At 47.3% G+C, this 23,770-nt stretch overlaps 1 long non-coding RNA gene across 1 annotated transcript; it reads left to right on the plus strand.

The window, feature by feature from the left end:
- The first annotated feature begins 2,051 nt into the window (after positions 1-2,051).
- On the plus strand, positions 2,052-4,519 carry LOC137212737 (uncharacterized). The gene is made up of 3 exons (XR_010937604.1): positions 2,052-3,223; positions 3,880-4,026; positions 4,340-4,519. It is a non-coding gene; the product is annotated as an uncharacterized lncRNA (long non-coding RNA).
- The last annotated feature ends 19,251 nt before the right edge of the window (positions 4,520-23,770 follow it).

Genomic DNA, 23,770 nt, shown 5'->3' on the forward strand with positions numbered 1-23,770 from the left:
TTAACCCAGACATGCATCCATGATGTATCTATCCATCCATCCTTCCATCCACCCAACCATCCATTCATCTATCCTACCGTACATCCGTCTAGCACGCAACTGTCTATCTCTCCATCCATCCAACAAATTTTTGCCAAACTCTTGCTTAGTACAAGGCCTACTTTTTTTTTTTTTTTTTTTTTTTTTTTTTTTTTTTTTGCGGTACGCAGGCCTCTCACCGCTGTGGCCCCTCCCGTTGCGGAGCACAGGCTCTGGACGCGCATGCCCAGCGGCCATGGCCCACGGGCCCAGCCGCTCCGCGGCATGTGGGATCCTCCCGGACCGGGGCACGAACCCGCGCCCCCTGCATCGGCAGGCGGACTTTCAACCACTGCGCCACCAGGGAAGCTCCCAAGGCCTACTTTTGATGCTGTGAGTCAAGGATGAGTCAGGAGTGATTCTGCACACAAGAACACATAATAGACGCTCAATAAATATTTTTGAATAAATTTTTAAAAAGAATAAATATTTTCTCAATGAAGAGGAGACCATTTTAAGGACTCAGCTAAGTGGGAGGATAAAGAAAAGGGATTAGTAGGTGTGAAGACAGAGAAGGTGTAAAGTGTTCTCAGTCATACATGCTTGTGAGCCTGTGTTTGAGCGTGGTAAGATACTTCATCTCCTTGAGCCTCAGTTTTCCTACCCATAAAATGGGGATAACCCTAGCTCATAGGGTTATTATGTGGATTACCTAAAATATTGCATGTAAAGTTCTTAGAACAATGTCTAGTACATAGGAGGCACGTAAAAGTTTGGACTTTCCCTAAGTGCTGCTTTCCTTGACTCCTCTAGGCTACTACCCCCTACTATGGATCCTCCCATCTTTCTGCCCACCCTACTCTGCCTAGAAAGAGAAAAAGGCCATCCTAGGAATTAGAACCCAATGTAGATGCTTGTAACACAAGGGAGGTCTTGGAGTTTGGGGAATGTTAATTCTTTCCCTTGTGATTGGAGCCCAGGGAGTGAGGGGCAGTGACCAGGGAAGGACAGTAGGGTCAAGGCCATATCAGTCTGGGAAGAGCTGAGAGGTTTGGGATTTGCTGTGGGGAAGATAGGGGATTGCAAGCGATCTGAATTTGGCCTGGGGAATTGATTACTATTCACTGATTATTACTCTGTGGGTAATTGATTGGAAGATCATCTGGTCATAGTGATTCAAGGGCAGAGGCTGGATGGAAACTGGTCCAGTGCTCTTTCCTGGTCCCAGCTGCTAGATCTCTGGTCCCTGGGCTCCCCCGCTATAGTTTTCTGGCCTGGAGCTCAGGGCTGGGGAAGGAATTTTAGAGCCACGGGTTCCTCTGCCCTGTCAGGATCTGTACAGGGGTCTACAGGTCCCCACGTTCTCCCCCGACCCCGCACACACTCACAGAACTCTGCTAAGTGGCCATTTCAACTGTCCTTACATACCTCCTGTGACAAGGACATCACTCCTTCCTGAGGTAGCCTGTTTCCTCTCTGGCCACCTCTGACAAAGTCTTTTGTGAGATTAAAGTTCCCCCTATTTTTCTTGGATTCTCATTGTTCACCCTCGCCCTACTCCTGAGGGGCTGGGCAGAGTAGGTCTCAATGGCAGCCGTGGACACGGTTCATCTGGGGGCCAGGACACAGGCTCAGTTTGTGGTCAGGGGTCGGTGGGCGGCCGGGTCAGTGCTTGGGCTGCAGCTGGGCTCAGGGTGGGGCATTTTCCAGGAGGGGCGGGGGTGGACTGACCGATGAACTGGCAGCCCCTGTACCCCCTGCCTCCTGGTAGGCTCCCTCTGCTATAGTCTCCTCCCACCTGGATGCTGGGTTTGCCATGGGATTTCCACCAACAGAAAGTGTTGGAAGTGGTGCTGCGCTAGTTCAACACTTGCCTTTACAGGCCTGGCAGCCTCTGCTTTTGCCTGATGAATGAGGAGAGGCCCCCCGGAGGAGGTGGAGAAGCCACTTCGGACATTCCAGCCCCACGTGAGCTCTCCTCAGAATGCAGCCATGGGAGTGGCCTCGGCTAAACCACGTGGAGTAGAATGGCCCCGCTGGGCCCATCTGCCCTCAGCATTAGAAGAAATAATACCAATGTGATATTGGTATTGCTTTAAGCCACCGAGTGTTTGGATGGTTGGAAAGCATCAATAGATAACAGGTACTGGGGTCCTAGGTAGCACTCCCTGTCCACTCCCAGGGCACCGTCAAGTCCCAGCTGTAGCCAGTCTGAGTTCAGATCAGGCCCTCAGCACTGATTCCTGCACGACCCCAAGTACATCACAGATGTCATGGGCCTCGCTTTCACTGTCTATAAAGTGGAGAGATGTCAGTGTGATGATTCCATCTCTTCCAGCTTTTCTTTGATGAGGCCAAGGGATTCTGGGTGAGGCAACGGCGCCTTCATTCCCAGAAGGCCCCTTCTCAGGGGAGGTTTCCCACACCCGTGGCCTCACTGCCCACGGAACAACCTGGTACCAGTCTCCTGGCCAGTTCACTTGGAATGACACACCTCTGCTTCAGCTGTGTTAAATTCACCCTGATGGTCCATGTGGCACCTGGAACAGGGCTGTGCCCTGGGGTGGACGCTTGGCTAACTGGGCATGGGTTAGTTTTGTGCAAACAGTACAAAGCCAACCCCATTCCCTCTGCTTCATTGTTCCTCGTTGGATTTTGGCAACAAGTGATTCACTTAAAAGGCGAGATGGGAACAGGCAGTGATGTTTGAAGCATTTCTCCCTTGATCACTTAGCAGCCCTCTACCTATTTTATTATGCTATTGGCAAAAATTATGATGTTTGTGCAAATTATGTTTGGGTAATCATGTCTGAAGGAGCCTGTGGTTCAAACTTTCCAGCCAATTTCTCTAAATGGGAGCTTTTAAACTTCTCGTCTTTATGGCCTTCAGAAGATGCTTGTAGAGATGGTACTATATCAACTTTGGAGGCGGCCAAGGACGGGGGAGGGGAGTCAGCGCAGTGGAGGCTGGGGACTCAGAGGGTCAGAAACCTGGGCCCCACCTGTGAAACCCCTCACAGGGCGCTCTCTGGGTTGAGAAAGCAGATGTCATTGAGCCCTGCAGGTGGCCGTGGCAACATAAAGAGTCGGCAGACAGAGGCCAGCACAGTCAAGCAGAACTTTGTAGAAGTCTGAGCTGTGCAGGGAAGTCTGAGCTGCCGTAGGAGGCTTGCGGTCCCCAGGAGAAGAGGACACCGAGATCCAGGTAGGAGAAGCATCCTCCCAAGGTCCCCCAGCTGGGCAGCTGAGGTGCTGGGACTGGCAGCTGGAACCGGACACAGCTGCTGAGAGCCCAGGAAAAGGGCAGAGGGGGCATCCTTTCCCAGCCAGCGTGTGTGTCAGGCAGGGCGGTGGGAAAGACTCCCCTCCCCTCTGATGCCTTTTCCTCGATGGTGAAAGGACATAGGGCTTGAATTCGAAGCTAGCAGCGGAACACATCTGATGAAACTCTTCAATATTTATTTTCCCAATAGACTCGAACAATTCTGGAGAGACATAATATCACGTTTCTTAGAAATTTCCCTGAATACATATTTATGAGGGAAACCTGAATAAGAAGGGCTCAGACCTACTTATTTATGTATTCAGTCATCTCCAGGGTGCGGGCTGTGCCGGCATTAACGAGGAGAAGAGACAGTAATTAGATTGCACTTGGGCTGAGCCCCCGCTCCAGGGACAGGATTAGGGCCCAGCTGCCAGCGTTCCGTGATCCCCACACTCAGGATGCTCGTCCTTCAAGTTTGCACCTCTGGGGATCCGTGGATCTCAGACTTGCTGCATGTTGGAATCATCTGGGAAGTTTAAAAAAAAAATACTGATACTTGTGCCCTTTTCACAGAGATTCTGATTTAATTTTTCCAGGGGCAGCCTTGGCATTTGGGACTTCTACAAGCTCCCCAGGCGATCCATCATGTAGCAAAATTTGAGAACCACTAATTTTGACTGTGAACCTGTGGGCCTGGCTACATTCACGTGTCATCCTTTCTCCCTCCCTAGTTTTTACCAAAGGTGAGCAGCGCTGGTGGAAAGGGAGAGTCCAGGGCTGGGGGTTAGGGGCAGGGCCAACTTCATGGACCTGTGACCTGAGCAGAGACAGAGGGGGCCATGCTTGCTTAAATGCCCTGCTGTAGCCATCTTGAAATTCTTAATCATTTTTTAACAAGGGGACTTGCATTTCATTTTGCATTGGGCCCTGCAAATTATGCGGCTGGTCCTAAGCAGGGGACCTGGTTCTAGCGCCATCTCTGGTTGTATAACTGACTTGCTGTGCAACATTGGGTAAATCTTTCTTTGTCTCTGGATCTCCATTTTCCTCTCCTAGAATAAAAATCCATCAGCCCCAAGGACTTTCTAGTACCTTCTCTGTCTGTGTCAGCACATACATTCACACAAGGCCACCTAAGAAGATAATTGGGCTGCCTTCCGTCCAACACAGTAATAACATGTAATGACCGGCTGTTTCCAAAATCACACGTTGTTGGATTGAATTCCGCACCATTCCAAACAGGTTTGTGTACTTAGAACCTACTAAGGGCCCAAAATGACTAATGTGTGGACGTTCGTGTTCTCACTCCCTTCTTTCTATAGCTGAAGAGAATTTATATCTATAGCCTTGCCCATTCAGTTTCCTGGCAACCCTGCCTACTAAGAACAGTTCTGCCTCTCCAGCTAATTCCTCAGCTTTTCTAAGGCAGAATTGGACCCGGGTAGAAAGGCTGGGGACTGTGGAGGGGAAGGCAGGAGATTTGCATCAGAAAGGGAAGAGCTGTTCCCTGGAGAAAAGCATAGAAGGGGTGAGAAGCAGGGGCTGGGAAGGGAAGGGAATAGGGAGAATTTTGCATTGGGGTTGAGAGTGGGGGAAAGAAGAAGGTATTTGAAGCATGGCTGCCAGATGTGTGGATATTGAGAGTGGCAGCTGGAGGAGAAAAGAATTGTTAAGCTCTTTTGTTGTGCATTGAGCATATATTCTGACCTCCCCAAATACATCTGCACACTTTCCGTTCAGAGGTTTCTCAAGAGCATAAGCCTAATTTGCAATTGCTTTCAGGTATATTTTTCTATCTGACTGCAGATTCCGTGAACTGATCCTGTGCAGAGACTAGTCCATCTGGGACGCCAGTTATATTTGGAATACACTGTTAAGCCAGGGTGGAATGGAAGTGACAGCAGATGTGAGCTGGGACATCCTTCATCTAGTGCAGGCATTTCATAGACTCATGATCTCTTGGAGTGGGGAGAGATCTTAAAAATGGTCTAGTTCAGCCCCTTCCCCACTTGAACTTTCTAGAGCATCTCTACCAAGTCTATTTTTTGCTTATATACTTCCTGTGAAAAGGAATACAGGAATGCACTCCCTCCAGGGAAGGCTTACTCTGTGTGTAGATAGATCTAGTCATTAGAAAGATCTGTCGACATTCGCAAAAACTATTCTTAGTGGTGTACATTGTTACAGTCTCACTGGACATCACCCTGCCGGGTCTTACCACAATTTAAAATGTTCTAATTCTTTGAAGGAGCAATTCAACTTCTAGGAAACCTGCAGAAACTCATACACAAAAATAGATATCAAAAGATGTTTACATTGAAGCATTAATTGTGATAGTGAAAATTTGAAGCAGCTTAAATGTATGTTCACAAGGGATTGCTTAAAAATTATGATATACCCATACTGTGGAGTAATATAGATGTGTGTTACTAATGTGGAAAGATGTCCATGGCCTATTAAGGAGAAAAGTAAGTTGCAGACAATAAGGGATGAATGAACTCAAGTGTGTACAGGTTTCCCCTGCTACCCCAAAGTAGAGTGTTCCTATGGAACCTTCCCTAAGCCAAAACGACGTAAATTGAAGAAGCAATTACCTTAGGACATATCTTGCTAATGGATGCACAATGTAAATCAAGATAAAGCATAGATGCTCACAGACATAGTTCGAAGTCATGCTGGCTTGATGCCGAGATGCTGAGTGTCGTTACCAGGGAAGGAGCCTGATGGCGCCGGTCTCACTGCGCTGAGCGAGCTGCCTCTATAACAGCTGGCTGCAAAACAAACCCTGAGTATTATTTTGGCTTTTCACCTTTTTTTTTTTTTTTGGTAAAAGCTAAAATCCTCTTCAGATTTCTTTCCATTAGTGAAAACAGTTACTAATATAGGTCTTTCCAAAAAGAAAAGTAGTGTAAAGCAAACCTTCAAAAAGTGGGGCACACCAGCATATTTTTTTAAAAAAACCAACAAAGCTTCATACATATACATGACCATGAATTAAAGATATCAAAATTTATAGAAAAATCATACACACAGAATTACATTAGGGAAATGCACATCAAAAGCACAAGGAGATAGACACTAGTTCACATCCATGATAATGGCTATTATCGGAAAAATGGAAAATGACAAGTGTTGGTGAAGATGTGGAGAAACTGGAACCTTTGTTCGCTGCTAGTGGGACTGTAAAATGGTGCAGTCACTTTGGAAAACAGTTTGGCCGTTCTGCAAAAGGCAAAGCATAGAGTTACTCTATGATCCAGCAATTCCACTCCTAGGTGTGTACCCATGCAAAACGAAAACATACGCCAAAATGTGTACGGGAATGTTCATAGCAGTAGCATTGACAATAGTCCCAAAGTGGAAGCAACCCAAATGTTCATCAGCTGATGAATCTACGAATAAAACGTGGTATCTACACAGCGGCATATTATTTAGCAATAAATAGAATAGGAGTACTCATTCATGTTACCATATGAATGAACTTTGAAAACATTATGCTAAGTTGAAGAAGCCAGTCCCAAAGGACCAGATATTGTACACTTATATGAAATATCCAGAATGAGCAAATCTATAGGGACAGAAATTAGATCAGGATTGCTTAGGGCTATGGTTGGAGGGGAAGGCGGGTTGGGGAGTGACTGCTAATGGTCAGATGAGAACGTTCTAAAATTAGATTGTAGTGATGGTTGCACGACTCTATGAATGTAATAAAAACGCCTGAACTATACACTTGAAATGGTGTATTATGTCGCATGTGAATTATATGTCAGTAAGCTCTTTTGTAAAAATTGCTAACAGTGTTTAGATCTGGGGGAGGGCACTGGGTTAGGAGGGGGCAGTGAAGCACTTGCCTTGTCCTGGTGATTTATTTCCAGTAGCAAAACATGGCCATCCACAGGCACTTGTGGAGGCCTTTAAGCAGATGGCTGCTGGACACCCAGCCCTCTGACAAAGCAGGCGACATCAGCTCTGTCCCTTCTCTACCTCTGGGGCCAATGGCTGTTCCTCCACGCGCCATCTGAGGCCCAGGCATGGCTGTAAACACACAGAGTAATGCCACTGCTCATGCTGGCCTCTGGTGGCCAGGAGCGGGCCAGGTGCTTGGGTGCCTTTCCTGATGCGGGGGACGTTCACAGACTCTCCAGTGACTGAAGGCAGAGGATGAGCTCTGTTTAGCCTACCCGTTCCTGGGGTTCCCCATCCCAGAGAGGGCTGTGAAAAGGGAAGCGTTCTGGGCTCAGCAGGGATTTAGTTGGCAAAGACTAAAAACTCAGAGAAGTTGCTATATCTGACTGGGATGATGTAGTTAAACCCAGAGAGGCCAGGGCGGCCCTCTCCACCTACAGCAGACAGAGGCAGAGACAGGAGCCAAGGTTGGCTGGAGCAGGGCCAGTGGCCCACAGAGGTCGGTGCAGCTGGACACCTCTGCTAGCAGAAGCCCTTGCAAATCCCCCCATCCCTCTGGCCGCAGGAACCCAGGTCCACCTGGCCTCATCTGCCTGACTCAGAGCTGCAGAAGCCACGGCACAGCACCCCAGTACACACACACTCATATGACCTCGAAACCACGAACGTGCAAAGGCACCCAGGTCCACACCCAAAGGCGTGGGCAGGACCACCACACATGAAATGCACATAGACAACAGATGCACAGATGCACAGGCACACAAACAGAACAATGCACACGCTGGGACGTTACACAGCACAGGAAGCAGATGGCTAGACGTAAGCAGGAAAGTCCTTCCAGTTTGTTCAACTGGCTGGCAAAGGCCCACCCAGAGCAGCCAAGGCACCCCTTTCAACCCCCAGTCTGGGTCTGGCGCTCTCCTCTGTGTCACCTGCCTGGTCCCTCCTCTTCCCCGACAGTCCCTGGGCCTCCCTGTAGCACATGATCCATCCTACCGCGCTGGGACTGTGGGCTTACTCGTTTGCTTCCCTCACTGGATGCACGGTCCTTGAAGGTAGGAACTGTGCTGATGTATCTCTGAGTCCTCAGCACCTGGCAAGCGTCTGGCGCCTAGTACAGGGTTCGTGCGCAATGCTTTAAATGAAGGAATAAATGAATGGAATAATCCAAGTGTATATTTATTCGGGAAAGTGTTCAATCTTCATAACTATCAAAGAAATGCAAATTAAAACGAGATTCAATTTTATACCTATTAAATGAGTACAAATTAAGAAATATAATGATCACACCCAAGACTGACCCAGTTGTGGTATAACCATGGCGCACACAGTGCTGGTGGCAGCGTGTAACCTGGGTGCCCCTCTTGGGAAAGCAATTTGATGCTACGTATCGAGTTCTCAAAAGGCTCACACCCTTAGGGCAGTGATGCCACTCCTGGGAATTTATCCAGAGGAAATTACCAGAAAGGAGAAGGATATTGATGATCACGAAGCCCCGATTTTAGAACCAAAAATTGGGACACACGTGCTGACACATTCCATTTAAGGACTGGTGGGAAGAATATTCCAGAAAACTGAGGACAAAGCTGACCATGCTGAATTGGGAATAGCAATGGTGGGAATGTACATTCCCTGAGGGCAGGGACCTTGTATGTATCCCTCACTGTTGTGTCTCCCGTTCCTAACAGGGTATCTGGTACACGGTAAGGTAATATTGTCAAATAAAATAATAAATAATGGTTGAGTAATATGATAATATATTTAACCATACTATATTTAGCCATTATAGATGCCATAATATATTTAACCATTATAGATGTTATTTATTTAGTCACACACATATTAAATATATATGTATATATATCTCACCACTACGCACATGCACTCTGGATAGAATGCTCTGTAGCCATTAAAAGTGATTAATATGCAGATGTGTTTAAGATACAATATTTTAAAGAAATAATTTCCTGTTCTGCACGAGAAGGACTTATGTGCTAGAGAAGGTGGTTCACTCAGAGACAGGACTGCACGTGGCCTAGACCAGGGGTTGGCAAACTTGGCCGTGGGCCAAATCTGGCCTGCCAGCTGTTTCTTCAAATAAAATTGTTTTGTGACATAGCCACACCCATTCATTTATGTATCATGTGTGGATGCTTTTATGCTGCGGAATTGGGTAGTGGTGACGGAGACTACATGGCCCTCAAAGCTTAAAATATTTACTTTCTGACTCTTTTTAGGAAAAGTTTGCTGACCCTTGGCCTAAGTAAAGAAAGGACAGGAAGGTGAGGGCAACCAGCCTTTCCTAGACAGTGAGGCTCTTTCAATAAAGAACTGGAACCATAACAGCAGTAACAGTAGCTACCTTTCACGGAACATTATCTAGGCGTCAGGCACGGTGTCAAGGACTCACAGCCATGCTCCTTTAATCCTCACAGCCACACGTGAAGTAGGCATATTTGTCATCCCTGTTTTGGGAGGGGACACGGAGGCCTAGGAGCTCAGATGACCTGCTCAGATCCCACAGCCTTAAGTGGGGCAGCTGCACTCAAGCCCCGGCCTGCGGACTTCACCCCTGTGCTCTGCTGCTGTCAGAAAGCCAAGAGTTATTGTACAGACGTGGTGTCTGGAGCTCAGAGGTTGACCCACTTGCTCAAAGGTGCACAGTGTTAACGGATGGAGCCAGGATTCAAATTCAGATCTGAGTGGGTGGACTCTGCTTCCTCCAGTTAAATGTGGAGCCAGTCTGGGGGCAAGGTGGTGAGATTAGGGGTGATCCTCACGTGAATGCTATTCTAATGGCATTTGGGGCCTGTGGCCGACAGTGGAGGTCGCGTTCTGGGCCGGCTGTCTGAGCTCTGGACTTTACTCCCGATTGTCTCTTGGACTTTGGATAAGCTCCTTACCTCTCAGGGCCTCAGTTTCCCCATCTGCATGACAAGGTGCCTGGGAACGGACAGGTTTTCTGGATCTTTCAGCCAGAAAGCAGAACGTCAGACCTCCCCAGGGTGGATGAAATGCAGCCTCTTCTTTCGAGAACACAGGCAGGCTTGGGATAAAGGTCACCAGTGATGGGAGAAGGTCTTCTCTGTTCTCACAGGATCCTGGAATGGAATTAAGGATCCGTGGGACCTGCAGACGTTTCTGGAAGGGATGGGGGCCTGGGCAGAGTCTGAGGAGGAAGGTGAGGGAGAAATTCTGCAGCCAACACCAGGAGAGTTTTTTTTTTTTTTTCCCCCACTCCAACCATTAGCAAAATCCAACGCCTAGGAGACTATAGAACATCCAGTGGCAGAGATGGAGGAAGAGTGTGGGGTGGGCGTCGGGGGCTGGCCAGGGGCGGGACTAGGGTGTGGCCAGTGAGATACCCACATCCAGAGCAGAATTTAAGAGGACACCAAAAAAAACAATAATCAAGACGAGCAATATTTTAATGCCATTTAAAGAATCCAAAAAATCCATAACGAACAAAACATCCAAATTTTAAATAGAAACAGGCTGTTTGTTTTGTGACCCTGCGTTATGGTGCAACAAGAAGTGTTGATTCTGATCAGCCCACCTGGCCTACACCCCGCTACCCTGGGTTTATGGAGATTGGTAATGGCGCCCAGACGGACTGGGCCACATAGAGCTTTAGCTGCAGCCGTGTTATTTGACTGTAGAGGTTTTACTAGCTTTTTCCACTTAGTTTGAAGTATGGGAGGATAGTTGGATAAGCGTATGTAAGGGTGAACATTTTTTCTTTGCTTCAGACTTTAGTGTGACTGGGCTTAGACCGAGGCTGGAGTCCTGAGGTCCTGAGGCTCTGGAGGTATGAAGAGTCCAAGTGGGATGGGGCGGGTGGGGGGAGGGGGCTGGTTGAATAGAGATGGATTCCCGCTAAAGTTTCTCCGTGAGCCCATAGGAGCCCAAGCTTAAACACAACATGTTTCCCCAGACGTGTATATATTTTGTTGTGATGAGTACGACAGTGTTTTGTTTTTAAAAGGTCAGTGCATCTGCTTTTATTTTTTGCAGGCATGTATTTTCTCAGAGGATGGATACTAAATGATTGACTACAATTCTATGAGTCTAAGAGATTATTTTGTTGGTATACAAGAGTCTTGTAGTGAAAATATCGAGTGCTGGGAATTGAACTCCAAGGACAGGGCATACCACCCACCTGAGGAGGGCTCAGAGTCTGGCACTGGGCCCTGGGGACTCAGGCCCTTCTGCCCTGGTGTGCCTGTAGCCTGGAGTCCCACACGTCCTCGTGGGAGGGTGGGAAAGGCAGTCACATTAGACCAGACTTTCTGTGTTCCGCCTCTGTCTGCATCTCTTGGGAAGACTTACATGTGGCTCATGGTGACTGGGGTTGACTTACCTACAGCTCACGGGGTAAGAATAGGACTCCTGGGGTGTCTGGGCGTTGGGAGGGTTTAGGCCCTGATTTGGAAAGAAAGCAGGAATCTTCTCCATGACCCCAAGCCTCTCAGGGTTATGAAGGGAGACAGTTTTGGGCACGGTAACTACAGACCCTCAGAGGCACGGGTGGCCTCTTGTTTCCCTTTACTTGAATCTCTCTCTCTCTTAACTTTACAATAGTTTAAAAATGTGAAAAAAACTTTAGATTTGCAAAAAAGTTGCAAAAATATTACAGAATCCCCTTAAACCTTCACCTGGCTTCCTCAGATGTTAACATCTATGCCCATGGTATCATGATCCAGACCAGGAAATTAGCATCGATGAGACGCTATTAACTAATCTACTGCCTTATTCATGTTTTCCGTTGTCTACTAAAGCTCTGCATTGCACTTTGTTGTCATAGCATTTTTGTCTCCTCCAATCTGGGGCAATTAATCCTCAGCCTGTTTTTCATGATTTGGAGACTTTTGAAGCATACTGTCTAGTTGTTGTGTAGACTGTCCCTCAGTTGGGGTTTGTCTGATGTTTCCTCACAGTCAGTTTTCATCTTTGGCAAAAAAAAGCCTGCAGAAGTAATGCTGTGTCCTTCTCAGTGCCTCCTATCAGGTGGTACGTGAGTCAGTGTGTCTTGGCCAAGGTGCCGCCTGCCAGGTTTCTGTGCTCATCTCCTTTTCCTTTACATGATTAAAGGATTAATGACGGCAACAATCCTTGTCTTAGTCTGTTCGGGCTGCTGTAATACAATCCCATAAACTGGCTTAGAAACAACAAACACTTCTCACAGTCCTGCAGGCTGGGACGTCCAAGTTCAAGGTGCTGGCAGATTCGATGTCTAGTGAGATCCTGTTTCCTCATTCACAGATAACCATCCTCTTGCTGTGTCCTCACTTGGTGGAAGGGGCGAGGGAGCTCTCTGGGGTCTCTTTAGTAAGAGCACTAATCCCATTCACGGGGGCTCCACTGTCACGACCTGATCACCTCCGGGGACCATCACCTTGGGGGGAGGTTAGGTTTCAACGTGTGAATTTGCGGGGGGACCCATACACCCATATAGCATTTCTCATGTGCACGTCCATCACTTCCAGCTAAAAATCATGCTTAGTCTGTTACCTCCTTCGAGCTCACATAGCCGAGAGGCTGGGCAGAACTCCATTTTTATGGCTAGTTCATCCAGTCTTTTAAGTTTACTGGTAGAAATGGGAGCCTATCAGGGGAAGAAGAGGAGAATTCATACTTTTGGGGTTTCTTCTGTCAGCAATGTGCTAGGCATTTTTATACACTGCCCATGTCACGTTTCATCCTTTCAGCAACGATTGATTACCCTCATTTTATGGAGGATGACAGGGTCTTGGAGAGATCGGGAAAGCTCTCTAAGGTCACATAGCCAGGAGACAGTCTGTGCGAAAGTCCAGGCTCTGTACTTTCCCTTTTGCTTTGTCTCCAGGGAAGGGCTTTGCTCAGCGTCGCTCAGTGATTCTGTAACCCTGCTGGGACACAAACCCAAATTCTCGGGTAGCTTCTCTAGAGGAAGTTGGGAATCAATGAAAGAATGCTTTTTCATGATCTTCGCCACCAGGTGGGCGGAACAGGTGTCATTTCCCATGGGAATGTCATCTCCATTTCGTAGAAGATGAAACTGAGGGTCAGGGAGTTCATGTGTCCCAGCCAAAGCCTCAGCCAGGAAGGGGCAGCCCTGGAATTTTAACCCATGTCATTCCTCTCCTTAGGAAAGGAATGTGCTGGTACCTGGGCAGGGAGGGGCCACCGAGCCCACAAGGTGGTAAACGTTTATCTGTTTGAGAATAACCCACCTCTCTCAGGGGGTTGCCTGCAACCACAGGTGGTGTCTTACAGGTGATTTTCATGCTTCATAAAAACAGAATTTATATGACTTATAAAATTTTATGTGATTTATAACGCATGTTAAATATGTGAGGGAGCTGGCAGGGCTCAGACATCCCTCTGCCCTCTCCAATTTGGATAGTTGGCAGTTAGCCCTTTACCAAAGGCTGTTCTGCACCCAACCCTGGACACAGGGGCTCTGGTGGTCCCGACCTCATGCTGATGACCCAGCTCCTGCTCCCAGGTTCCCAGCTCAGACGTGGCCCCACTGACTCCTAAGCCAGAAATATGGGCATTTTCCTAGACCTCCTTTCTCCCTCATCCCCCATATTTGATCACCAAGCCCTGTTCTTTGCCCCACCAAACATCTCTGGAATCCTCCCCTTTTCTGTCCACCATCACTAGTAGCCACATCATTTCTTGCCTTGACCATCACTTATGTCTCTTGCCCACATAAAACTCTTCAGTTCCTCCCAGGTCACCTACAGCATCAAGTCCGAGTCTCCAGGGCTGACATTCAAGGGCATACAGTGATGGCCCTGCTGCTCTCAGCAGTTCCGTTTTCTATCCGTCCTCCCCAGTTGCCTGTTCTACACCAATCATACATCAGATGTACTTGCCTAATAACCCCACGTTGTTTCATAAACTTTGGCTTTTCCAGATGTAGTTGCCTCTTTCTAGAAATGACATTCCAGTTTCTGGAGAACTCCTCTTCATCTTTCAAAACCAATTCTTATGACACCACCTCTCTGAAGTACTCCTTGACTGCTGCTTGGGCATCAGCATTCTGCCCTCTTTGCCGTGTACCTTAGCACATAGTGCGCCTCACCTTGATTATTTGTTTGCACATCTGTCCCCTCCATAGTCCATGAGGTCTTTGAGAATAGGAGCCAAGTTTCTCTCTCTCTCTTTCCCTTTTCTTTCTTCCTTCTTTCCCTTTTCCTTCTCTCTCCTTTTCCCTTTCTTCCCTTCTTTCCTCTCTCCCTCTTTGCCCCTCCCTCTCCCTCCCCCTCATCTTCTCCTTCCATCCATCAAATCTTTCCTGACTGCTCACAGATGTGCCCCGTTCTGTTCTAGGTTTGTACATCCTCCTAGAGGTGATATCCCAGACAAGCTTTCACTCCAGTGGAGCTCACACTTCCCTGGGACTACAGAATATAACTGGTAGTCAAGTAAAGAAGGACAACTATGGTGGGGGAAGAGGTGCTCTGGAGAGAACAGAGTAGAGTATTGACATCAAGAGTGATGTTTGGCGGGGGGACGCTACTGATTGGGTGGTCAGTGACGTCTTTCCTGAAGAAGAGACATTTGAGCTGACCCTTGAATGACGAGAGGGATTCAGTCATGCCAGGAGGGCAGGAGGGAGAAACTCCAGGCAGAGGGGACAGCTTGCTCAAAGACCCTGAGGTAGGAATGCACTTGGGACACTGAAGGAATAGTGGCTGGCATGGCTGGAGAGAAGTGAGCAGGAGAGGTAGGCGGGGCTTTGTGACGGTGCAGGTAGCAGGGGCCCTGTGAATAGATACTGGATAAAATTAAAAGGTAAGAGAAGTTCTAGGCTCACTGTGGAGAATTTGGGCTGCTTGCCCAACCTCACCAGCGCTCTGGTCTCTAATCTGTGCTCATACAGCTCAAGGATGGTCCGGGAGTCACTCACTCCGTGCCAGGCACCATGGCAGTGTAGGTGATGTAGGAATGAACCAGACCACATCCCTACCCACCCCAGGCTCCTACAGTCCACTGGGGGCTCATGGTCCCTGCGTGGCCAACAGTGACACAGGGAAGCAGGGTCCTACGACTCAACTTCTCCCTGACGAGGCTGTTCTCAGCCACACATGCCCTTCCTCTGTCCTCTCTTCTCTGCAGCTAGGGTCCTCTGTGCTCATGGAATGCCCCGACCATAGGTTTCTTGGGCGCCCCGGGGTTCTCACCTCTGGAGACTTCTGCCCTGCTGGCCAGGCACATTCCCATCTCTGGCGTGTGCCGCACTCTTTCCCTGTGCCCCCAGGACCCTTTCCGCAGCTGCCTGCTTGGTTGCTTCCGCTTGTCATTTAGGCTTTGGCTCAAATGTCACCTCTTCCAAGAGACCTTCCCGATCGCACTTATGGAAGCAGCAATACCGAGCATTCTTCATGTTGTTTCTTCCACGACTTTCGATCCGTGCTTATTCATCGGCAGGGTCCACCACCGGAGGACATACTCCTTGAGGCCGGGGACCTGCCTCTTCCATCTTCCTCTGTCTTATCTTCAGTGCCTAGCACAGAGCAATGCTTTGAGTGAACGACGGTGGTTTGCTATGCTTTTTCCTTTCTAGTGATTCCCATGCATGGATTTGTCTTCAAAGAGCACATTGTGTCGAACTCACAGAGCGCCGGACTCTGGCGCGGCTCAAAACTCGTTACCTTCCAGCTGCAGGTGGAGAGGTTCTTGGACAGAGATTTAAACAAATGCTCGAGCTCCCACTCTGACCTAGCTAACCCTCCGGTGAGCTCAGAGTCATAAACCGTTATTGTCCCTGCAGGCGGGGAGCACCTCGGCTGCCTCTTGGCACCTGGCATTTCCGCCTGAATTAGTGGCTCCGTCCTGTCCCCAGACCTGATGCTGGGCCAGGGCTGAGGGGGCTGACTCTTCTCTTTGTGAGGCTGCTCTTGCCATCTGTAAGGGTGTTCTGTGACCATAGACACACACTCTGAATCAGAGTTTGTTTTGCTTTTAGAGCCCTGAAGAAGCAGTGAATGAAAGGGACTGGCCCAGGGTCACCCTGAGGGTCACTTGGCAGAGCCTGGCTCACAGCCCAGCCCCTAGACTCCTGGCCCAGTGCTGTCCCATCACTCTGGCCTGTCCCTGGCCGTCCGGAGACTATTTCCCATCCTTCCCATCCTTAGTGATCCAGTGCCCCTCCCTGACACTTGAGAGCTGTGAAGCCTCGTGAAATTAACTCATGAAAAATCCTCCCCCTCCTTTTTTTAAGTTGTGGCAAATAACCCAAAACAAAATTTATCATCTTAGCCATTTTTAAGTGTAAATTTCAGGAGCATTAAGTACCCTCATATCGTTGTGCAACCATTACCACCATCCATCTCCCCAACATTTTCATCTTGCAAAACTGAAACTCTGAAAATTTTACTCATTGCTTCCTCCAATGTTAAATGAGAATAATGATGACGGTGATGACAGCGATGGTGATGGTGATGATTATGGTGATGATGATGGTGATGATGTTGGTGATGGTGATGGTGATGATGTTGGTGATGATGGTGATGGTGATGATGTTGGTGATGATGGTGATGGTGATGATGTTGGTGATGATGGTGATGGTGATGATGTTGGTGATGGTGATGGTGATGATGTTGGTGATGATGGTGATGGTGATGATGTTGGTGATGATGGTGATGGTGGTGGTGATGATGGTGGTGATGGTGATGGTGATGTTGGTGATGGTGATGATGTTGTGTGATGGTGATGGTGATGGTGATGATGTTGGTGATGGTGATGGCTGCCACACACACTAGTGAGAGTGAGTAGGGCAACCAATGCAGAGTTCAAATCCAGAAGCTGTTCAGAACAGAAGCTCTATAAATGTTTTTTAAATTTGAATCTGATGAATTCAAGTATCAGCGTTGGTTCGGATGCAGCTTATTAAGTAAATAAATCAAATTCTACAGATTTTTCCTGAAATTGTGTTGAAGGAAGTTGTTTTAAAGGCTTACTCTATATGACAACAAAACATGGAACAAAAACACAGGGAAAAAAGCAGACGTGATGTTTTCAAGGTTCACTCACATTGTAGCATTTATCAGTTCCTCATTCCTTTTCTTATATCATGGTAAAATATGAATAACAAAATTTACCTCGTAAATTTTTAAGTGAACATTTCAGTGGCATTAAATGCATTCACATTGTTGTGCGACCATCACCACCACAACACCATCATCACTCTCTCCAGAACTTTATCATCTTCCCCAACTGAAATTCTGTCCCCATTAACCGATAACTTCCCCCCCGCCAGCCCCTGGCAACTGCCTTTCTACTTTCTGTCTCTATGAAACTTCAGCCCTTTTATGGCTGAGTAATATTCCATTGCACGGATATACTACATTTTGTGTATCTGTTCATCCACTGATGGACATTTGGGTTGTTTCCACCTTTTGGCTACTGTGAATCTTGCTGCTATGAACATGGCTGTACAAATGTTCATCTGATGCCACAACACGGATGAACCTCAATAACATTATGTTACATGAAAGAAGCCAGACACAAAAGGTCACATATTGTAGGAATCAATTTGTACGCAGCGTCCAGAATAAGTAAATCTATAGAGACAGAGTGGTTGCCAGATGCTGGGAGAGGGGAGAGTAGAGAGTGGCTGCTTATGGGGTCTCTTTTGGAGGCAGTGACAGAAATACTTTGGAACCAGATAGAGGTGGTAGTTGCACAATATTGTGAATGTACTGAATGCCACGGAATTGTATACTTTAAATGATTACTTTCATGTTTTGTAAATCACACCTTAAAAGGGGGAGAGCAGTCAATGCTTCAAGATATTTTCACTGTGATGCCAACCCCCTAGATTTGCCCAGGTAGTGAAGACCTTAGACATCAAAAGCGTTGAAGAATATTTCTTCAGTTTTTACAATGAGGTATCACCTCACACCAGTCAGAATGTCCAACATTAAAAAGTCTACAAATAATAAACGCTGGAGAGGGTGTGGAGAAAAGGGGGTCCTCTTACACTGTTGGTGGGAATGTAAATTGATACAGCCACTATGGAGGACAGTATGGAGGTTCCTTAAAAAACTAAAAATACAGTTACCATATGATCCTGCAATCGCACTCCTGGGCATATATCTGGAGAAAACTCTAATTCGAAAAGATACCTGCACCCCAATGTTCATAGCAACACTATTTACAATATTCAAGACGTGGAAGCAGCCTAAGTGTCCATTGACAGATGAATGGATAAAGAAGATGAGGTACATATATACAATGGAATATTACTCTGCCATGAAAAAGAATGAAATAATGCCATTTGCAGCAACATGGATGGACCTAGAGATTATCATACTAAGTGAAGTAAGTCAGACAGAGAAAGACAATATCATATGATATCACTTGTATGTGAAATCCAAAAAACAATACAAATGAACTTATTTACAAAACAGAAATAGACTCACAGGCATAGAAAACAAACTTATGGTTACCAAAAGGGATAGTGGGGGTGGGGAGGGAGATAAATTAGGAGTTTGGGATTAACATATACACACTACTATATATAAAAGAGATAAACAACAAGGACCTATTGTATAGCATAGAGAATTATATTCAATATCTTGTAATAAACTATAATGGAAAAGAATACACACGTACACACACACACATATCTGAATCACTTTGCTGTATACCTGAAACTAACACAACAGTGTAAATTATACTTCAAGTTACAAATGGTTACAAATAGATAAATACATAAATATTAAATGAATAGATGAAAAACATACTGTATTCCTTTAGCTTTGTCCTTAACTGCTTGGGAGGATTTGTGCTCTGCCTGCCATACACCTGGGACCTGAAGGGGACCGAGCGCTGTCTGGTGCTTTCTCCCTTGCCACTGAGCATAGAGCCCTGGCATTCAGAGGAGAGAGTGGGAGGGCTGGAGGAATCAGGAGGGAGGGCGTGGTTCTCCCGGGCTGGGGTGACCTGCACGTGGAGGCGTGAGCTCTTGAGAGCTCATCTCGTGGCTCTGAGCTGCCTCTTCCATCATCCAACGAGCCGACCTAAGGGAGCGGCAGTGAGGACTCAGAAAAGACCTTCATCTCCTGAGACGAAAATTGGAGAGGCAGCCTTGAGTTTCAAGCTGGGGCTGGGGTCGTGGCTCAGCCAAACGCTGGGGCCAGCTTCCCATGTAAGGATTTATCCACTGGAGGCTTAGCCCTCAAAAGCGTAGAATTGCCTCCGGCAAAGAAGATGAAAGCTAGAGGACAGAGACGGCCTTGTTTTTTCTTCCGCGTGTCTCAGCCGATGGAGAGGGCCAGGGTAAGAAAGCAGTGACCCGCTAAGTAGTCAGTGCGATGGCAGGTGATGGGAGGCTGCCCTGCCAGGGGTTCAGTACTTTATTTGCTGTCAAACACTTCAGGGGCATTCATGACTTCTAGATGTTAAGTACTTGCTAATTAACAGCCAGCCAGCTACCTTCTCAGCAGGGGAATTGGCACCTGCGCCCGGGATGCTCTCAGTCCCAGGAGACAGGGGAGCCTTTGAGAAATCCACAGGCTGATGTGGGAACCCTGCAGGGAAACAGCGCCCTGGTGGGGACAGTGAGACGTCCTGCAGTATCAGGGTGTGGCAACGGGGCGGGGGGTGATGCCATTCACTAGCTGTGACCTTGGGCAAGTGCCTTCTCTCTGAAACGTTCTCATCTCTGAAATGGGCCTGATATCTCACAGGGCTGTTGTAAAAGAGCTCAGTGCAGTGCTGCCTGGCTGGTTGAAATCCTCCACGCTGAGCAGTGCGTTTGAGGGAGCCGCAACGGAGTGGCGAATCTGCTGCCCCTGAGTGCAGGTCAGTTGCTCCCGGGGACCTCCTTTGGATCAGCTGATGGCTGCACGAAGGCCAGTCTTGCCCTGGTGTCTTAGCCAGCCCTGCCTGTGTATTTTGGTCCCACCAGTTTGAAGAGCGCTGGGCTGGAATAAATAGTTCTCTGGTCAGTAGACCAAATATCCAGGGTGCTGGGAAACCTATCCTGTGTGGCTCCGTGGGGGTGGGGAGGGTACATGTGCAGGGAAGGAGCCATCTGAGTCTGCTGGGGCTTCTTGGAAAAGGTGAGCTCTGGGCCTTGGTCTGAATTCCCAAGGTCTGTCCGCATACATGGGAAAGAACTGTTCAGATAGGTCTTGGATAAGGGATCCATGAAGGCTTGGAGAGAGGCTGGGAATGGGTTCAACAGTATGGGTCAAGGTTGTCCTGGAGATCACCACAGATGAATCTGATTTGCCAGCAACAGCGACAGCAGCTTCCGGTTGCCCAGGACTCTGAAAGGTCTGAGATTTTGCCTTGTTTGAAAGCTCACAATTTAGTTTGTTATCGTTTCATGGATGCTCCCAGAAGACACACGAGGCTCCTGGATCGTAGAGCAAAGACTTTATGACTCACAGCCCAGCAGGGAGCCTGAGTTTCATATATATATATATATATATATATATATATATATATACACACACACACACATATATATGTATATTTAAAGGTTAGAATGGTTTTTTGGGTTTTTTATAAATATTTATTTACTTATTTTTATTTGGTAGCACTGGTCTTAGTTGTGGCAGGTGGGCTCCTTAGTGGCAGCACGCAGGCTCCTTAGTTGTGGCATGAGAACTCTTAGTTGCGACATGGAATGTGGGACCTAGTTCCCTGACCAGGGATCAAACCTGCGCCCCCTTGCATTGGGAGCACAGAGTCTTAACCACTGAGACACCAGAGAAGTCCTCTGAGTTTCATATTTGCATCGATTTCCCTTAACCCCCAAGTTCCATGGTATGATGTAGAGCAGCCCAGGTAGACGCTGCACGTGGAGTGCGTTTGTGTCACTCTTGAAGAATCTGAGTTTGGGAAACTCCAGTGTTTTATAACCTGCTCGACATTTGCCCCAGAGGGAAACATTTTCATTATTATTCTGGACAGCAATCAAATCCGCCCTCTGCCTGGGAGACAGACACCGTATCTTCCAAGGCTGTTTGCTATTCAGACATGCTAGCAAAGACAGTCCAAGACGAAAGCTGTCAAGTGTCTATTTGGAAGACCTGCAGAAACATGGGAGAATGATGGAGAACGCTCTCCCAAAATGGCTTTGGTCACAGTAATAGGAACGTAGAACACCTTCAAAATCCACTAGCGCCAGGCACCGTTCTTAGTGCTTTACACACATTCACTCATTTAATCCTTAGTGGATTCTATTTTTGTCCCCATTTTACAGATGAGAAAAAGGAAGGTCAGAGAAATGGACCCACAAATGATAGATCTGGGACCCCCAAGGTCTGGTTTCTATACTGTAGCGTATTCTGCAGGGATCAGCCAGCCACTTAGGGGGCAGCCTGGACTTACCGAATGGCTTTTATAGGGCATGACATCTAACACAGCATCGGCTTCTATTAAGAAAGTCCTATTACAGCAGAAGAAATGGAGCAACGTACTGATGCATGTGAGTCTCATCGGTTTTGTGTTGTGCCCCAGTTTCAACAAGTAGCTGCCTTTAAAAACATTCCAATGGTCTATGGAAAAAGCAGCTGGTCTAGGCAGCCCACTGAGGCCAGAGAGAAATGCCACAGATGCAGCTGGAGCCCAGCATCCTATTCCGAGGTGGCCAGCTCGGGCTGAGTATGATTGAGTTGAACGAGACATTCTGCATTAATGTGTTATGCAGCTTCTAGTCACCTTCTAGAAATTAAGACGCTAAGCCCTTTCTGAATCAGAGTAATAGGGGAAGGTCAGCTTCATTCCCCGATCATTTTAAATATCAGAAAATTCCTTAAGAAATGTAGTCTCAGTCACTATGGAAAACAGTATGATAGTTTCTCAGAAAGGTAAAAATAGAATTACCAAATGATGTAGTGGTCCCACTTTTGTGTACATACCCCGCCAAAATGGGAAGCAGGATCTTGAAGAGATATTGGTACATCCATGTTCACAGCAGCATTATTCACAGTAGCCAAAAAGGTGAAAGCAACCCAAGTGTCCATCAATAGATGAATGGATAAATAACATGTGGTAGATGCATATGACGGAATGTTACTCAGTCAGAAAAAGGAAGGGCATTCTGACACATGTTACAACATGGATGAACCTTGAAGACATTTTGCTAAGTGAAATAAGCCAGGTACAAAATGACCAATTTTGTACCGCTTATATAGGTACCTAGAGTCGTCAAATCCATAGAGACAAAAAAGTACACTAGTGGTTGCCAGGGACTGGGGAAAGGGAAAAGGAGAGTTGGTGTTTAATGGGCACAGAGTTTCAGTTTTGCAAAATGAAAAGAGCTCTGGAGATGATTGGTGGTGATGGTTGCATAAAAATGTGAATGAACTTAATGCCACAAAACTATACACTTAGAAAGGATTAAGGTGGTAGATTTTATGTTATGTGTATTTCACCACCGTTTGAAATAAATAAATAAATAAGAAATGCTAAAAAAAAAAAGAAATGCTGTTTTGTAATTTTCTAAGTTCTCCAGTACTACGGAGAGACAGTTTTTAAAGGGTAGAAGGACATATATTAAGAAACAGGTGTTCTAGACATTTTTCATTGGCACAGGTTTTTAAATGCATGATGCTCGGTCAGTTTTAAACACCTTATGAAATCTGAGAATCGGGTGTGAGCTTGGACCCCGTGTAGGGAGGCTGACCTTTGCAGTGAGCGCTTGGCCACCTTCCGCTGGCTTCCTGCCCCACAGTCACACATACTGAACTGGGACCTGTTAAAGTATTTAAACAAGAGGCCATGAGACTGTGGCTCTGATGGCTCGGGTAGCCGAGCGAGCAAACCTAACCCTCAGCCAGGGTCAGTGCGCTCAAATCCGAGACCCTGAAACTTGAGGGCAAGCAATCGCACGCAGCCGGAGAGGGAAGCAAGCACTTAGCCTCTTACCCGTCACATCCTGGCTTTGCTTCTGCTTCTCCCTGTAAAAGCCTCCCCTAACTCTTGTCGGTTGAGGGCTCCGAACCGTCTCTGGTTTGGCGCTGCCAGATGCGCATCGATCGAGGCATGCTCAGAATAAACTCTTGAACATACTTCATGTGCCTCCGTTTACCTTCCAACAGACCTTGAATGAACTCTACCCTTCAGCCTGCCCACAGCACTGGAGGTCTTGGACCACCTTTCCGTCTTGGTACAGGCCAAGCCCCTCTGCTCTCCAGGGCACCGTGAGGGTGGATGCAGGCCATTTGCCCTCTGACCTGTTGTGTCCATAAGGCCGCTGCTGGGACTGCCTGGCAGCCACCGTGAGCAGCACGAACTTTGCACCCCAAGGGTTCTTCACTTTATGGGGTGTTTCTCTCACTCCCAGGGTAATCCCCGCCCCCAGTGGGCTATGGTGGAAGCTGGATTTGGAGGCCCGGTTCACCTATTAGCTCACTGAGGGACCATACCAAGTCCTTTATCCCCTGAGGGCTGTCTTTCTGTCTGGAAAATGGGGTGAGCCTCTGTGAACTAGACAGTGGCAATGGGGATGGAAGGGAAGGATGCAGAGAGGGAAAGAGTGGAAATAGAAGTAAGGTATGCTGGATAGGAATCTTATTTCACGAACCCAGGAGTAAAAGAAATATTACTTCTTAGTTCTATTCTAAATCA

Source organism: Pseudorca crassidens, chromosome 19 (assembly GCF_039906515.1).
Source record: "Pseudorca crassidens isolate mPseCra1 chromosome 19, mPseCra1.hap1, whole genome shotgun sequence".
Taxonomy (NCBI): Eukaryota; Metazoa; Chordata; class Mammalia; order Artiodactyla; family Delphinidae; genus Pseudorca; species Pseudorca crassidens.